Source organism: Lemur catta, chromosome 15, assembly GCF_020740605.2.
Source record: "Lemur catta isolate mLemCat1 chromosome 15, mLemCat1.pri, whole genome shotgun sequence".
Taxonomy (NCBI): Eukaryota; Metazoa; Chordata; class Mammalia; order Primates; family Lemuridae; genus Lemur; species Lemur catta.
Window position 1 is genome coordinate 54,967,530 of NC_059142.1, and position 3,430 is coordinate 54,970,959.

The 3,430-nt window shown below is 55.8% G+C and overlaps 1 long non-coding RNA gene across 1 annotated transcript; it reads left to right on the top strand.

Moving 5' to 3' along the window:
* The first annotated feature begins 1,921 nt into the window (after positions 1 to 1,921).
* Positions 1,922 to 3,161, top strand: LOC123650742. Its single transcript, XR_006739473.1, has 3 exons — positions 1,922 to 2,213; positions 2,861 to 2,970; positions 3,075 to 3,161. It is a non-coding gene; the product is annotated as an uncharacterized LOC123650742 (long non-coding RNA).
* Positions 3,162 to 3,430: the final 269 nt, after the last annotated feature.

Consider the following 3,430-nt stretch of genomic DNA (forward strand, 5'->3'; position numbering starts at 1 on the left):
GGGCCCCGGTGAAAACCGTGCCCGAGCCGGCATCTGGCAAGTTCTCGTCTCAGCCCTGTCGCCCACACGCCCACGCACCTGCCTCCCTCCACTGCGCGGGGCTCCTCTGCCTCACCAAACTGTGGTGTCTCATTCTGCCCGTCTAGAATATTCTCTGCCAGTGAACTCTTGCTTGTCCACTGAAACCTGGCTCAGCCGTCTCCTCTCGTCTTCCTGGCCTCTGAGGGTGTCGGCCAGTCAGTCCCTCCCTGGGGCTTCCGGAGGTGCTGGTGTCGCCCTGTGTCCACCTCTGCATCCAGGTGCTACGATAGAGGGCGGTCTCTCTCCACGTAAATGGGGCTCCCAGAGGGTGGGGCAGGCTGGCTCCAGCCTCTCCTGCCCCTGGATGCACGGGGCCCACACACAGTAGGTGTTTCGTGTGTGCACGTTTGATTTATGAACAGGCTTTTCTGTCCAGCGCTGGCATTGCCCAGAAATCCCACGCTGGTTCTCATCCTTATCCTATCCAAGTGGCTCCTATAGGAAAGAACTTGCCACTCCTCGCACCTGTAGCTCTGCCCGCAGGGCAGCCCCTCCCAGCACTCTCCAGGCACCAGGTAGCCTCCCACACCCTCCTTCGTGTGCTCCCGACTCCGCTGTTCTTCTGAATCCCCGTGTTCCAGGTGGGACAACTGAGGTTCCAGAAAGCCGGTCCCCTGTCCAGCAGCACACAGAGACAGGCCAGGGCAAAGGGGCACACACCCCAGTGTCCAGGCTCACAAGGAGGGGCACACACCCCAGTGTCCAGGCTCACAAGGGCAGAACCTCTGCGAGACCCCCAGTGAGGCCCCCTGCCCTGTCCTCCCTCCTCCACGTCTGACCTTCCAGCTTTGTCTTTGCACCCGGGGACAGCCTGGTCTTGTGCAGATCCCACAGCTCAGTCCCTGGGACCACAACAGGGAGGTGGCTCCCAAGGAGGAGACACAGGTCACCAATGGCCAATGAAACAATGGAGGACTCACATTTCAATAGTCCTGGCTGGAGCCGGGGGGGAAAAACTGGATCATCCCAGCTCCTCTGGGACCAGGCTCAAGGCTAGAAGTTTTCAAAGGGAAGATTGTGCTTACTTGACAACAAAGTTGGTGACAGCTGGGACAGAGCCACAAGTCCTAGCAAGCTTCCCCCTGGCACCACTGTTATTTCTGGAACCGCTGCTCAGAGCCACACACAGAACAACAGAGCCCAGGCGTGTGCACCCTTCGTGTCTGTGCTGAAATGCAACACGCTTCTGTGCACACGGGTGCTGTTGGGAAAGGCCACTCACAAATCAGGTTAAGAAAATGCATTTGAATTTACTTTATATAATCTCTCTCTCTCTCTCTCTCTCTCACAGGCGTGCACACACACATGCACGCACACACTTCTTACTCACAGCTCACCACTGAAAGAAAAGAAACTGGCAAATTTCCTCCTGGCTAAATGTCCACATGTCTGCGGGCACATCCCTCTCCGGACACTTTTTAATGGGCTGGAAGGAACTGAGATTTCTTCCTGGTCACCCAGTTATCACCTACAGCGATAGGAACGGGGATAGGACGGGGGTTTGTGCAGCTCTCGGTGCTGTGGCGAGCGAACATTTATCAGACCGGGAGAGCGTTGTGACGCTTCTATTACTGTAGTCTGTGAAATTTCTCTCCTTCCATGGAATTTCAGGGAGACTGTGGTGAGACCGGGACCTGTACCTACGAAGCAGCTCTTCCAGAACTGCGTCCGAATCCATCACAGGTCACCCCCCAGAGCCCCGCCGCACTGCTGTGGGCTGAGCACGGGGTCTGTTAAAGAGATCCTCTCCTCTCCGCGGGCTCTCGGCAGACTGCGTCACCGAGGGGTCGGAATGCACCACCCGGAGTGGAATTCAGATTGCCGCCCACGTCCCCACGTGTTTCGATAGCCATCGAGGGAGGAGGAGAACGAGGGCAGTTAGCTTTGCGTTTCGGAGGAACCTCTCTGCACGACTGTCACTTTCCCTGTTAGCCCTGGAGACAGATAAAGAGCCAGCCAGGACCACACTGCTCCTTCTCCGCTCTTCCTCTCCCATCTGGTCCCGCCCATTGAAATCGCCGGTTGGAAGGAAGGGGCCCGTTCGACAAAAATTCAGATCTAGGGTTGCCCTCTAGACCCTACTGAATCTGAATTTCTGGGGAGAGAAAATCTGTTCAACAAGCAATGCAGAGGTGATTCTTAATCACATGAAAGTCGGGGAAACCATGGATCTGGGGGGCAGTGGTTCTCCAAGTGAGAAGTATTCACAGCCCACCTCTGAAAAAAGGTACAGCAGCCACGTGGGCACCATCTGGGGAATCGTCAGAAATCGTTAGAAATGCAAATCCTTATCATGGCTGCTTGCATTTGAGCTGACCGGGATCACCCTAAGGCTCCTTAAACCATGGCTGGCTGGGCCCGTCCTCCGAGAGTCTGATCCAGCAGGTCTGGGGGGGCGGGGTCTGGGGACCTGCATTGTTAACAAATTTCCGGAGACTCTGATACTGCTAGCCTGGGGGACCCATCTGAGAAGAGCTGTCCCGGGAGGCTGTAGCTGGGGTCACACAGCAAGTGTGGGCCTGGAGGTCGGGCTCTGGACCCCGCCCTAGACCCTAACACATGGGTGACCTTAGACACGTCACCCCAGTCTCTTCCCCTCTTTGATCCATATTTTTGTTTGTATAAAATGAGGGGACAGGATCAAATGCGCATGTGGGTCCCTTCCGGCACCTACGCGCTGTCATCGGTTGCCGTGCGGCAGTAACTAGAAACCAGGGCAGCGGACAGAGGGGAAGCGGAGTCCTGTTTACAACCTCCGCTTTCTGTCCCCGCCCTTCAGCCTCCTTCACCTGATGACGGTAAACTTCTGAGACATCGGAACCTGGGCCGGGAGCCAGGCCACGAGCACCTGCCTTCCACAAGCCCCGCCTCCCAGAAACGAAGCCCTAGGTTTGTTTCCTCCCGCACGGGGGTCTCCCGGGGTGGGGGGAGACTGAGCTGCCATCGGTACCAAGATTTTTACAGTATGTTCCCCGTTGCACCCTCCCCCCCAGTGGACTGGGCAGTGCGACTTTGCTGTACATCCTGACGCATCTGAACTGACACAATTTGGGGTGATTAGAGGCACCCGCGTGTTCGCCGAGGATATAATTATCGGCTGCTGCATGACACAGGCCTGGCACTCGGAAACCTGGAGACGCCAGCACTTGCCGTTTTGCTCAACAGCCTGACTTTGTTTGATGGATGAAAAAAAAAGTAAGGAAAAGAAAAAGATGAAAACATCTGTAATGAACATCTGGATTCTGTCGCTAACCATGAAAACAAATTCCTCAGAGTCAGCACGCTGGGAAGGGCCAGGAAGGGGTGTATTTATAAACAACTGCAATATTCGAATGGGGAAAAATGCCCC